Here is a 284-nt window from a genome sequence, read left to right as displayed (position 1 = left end):
GGGAGGGAGAGAGAGGCAGCCAGTGCTCCTTCAGGAGAATTAAAATAAATAAATATGTAACATGAAAATGGAAAAACCAGCTTGTGCTGGGGCATCCCCGAGGTTTCTGCTGGCCTCAGGAACCCTCCTGGGAAGTATCTGTGGGATGGGGAACATGGAAAATGCCCGGAGGGGGGGATCGGGCGGCTGCGGCCAGGGGCAGGTGGGGCCGTGTCTGGCCGAGCACAAACCCAGCTCCCGGCCTTTGGGCTGTGGGCTTTGGCCCATCGGCAGGGGAAAAATTT

The sequence above is a fragment of the Pterocles gutturalis genome, unplaced genomic scaffold (assembly GCF_000699245.1).
Source record: "Pterocles gutturalis isolate BGI_N339 unplaced genomic scaffold, ASM69924v1 scaffold16942, whole genome shotgun sequence".
In the NCBI taxonomy this organism is placed as follows: Eukaryota; Metazoa; Chordata; class Aves; order Pterocliformes; family Pteroclidae; genus Pterocles; species Pterocles gutturalis.
This window is presented reverse-complemented; position numbering follows the sequence as displayed.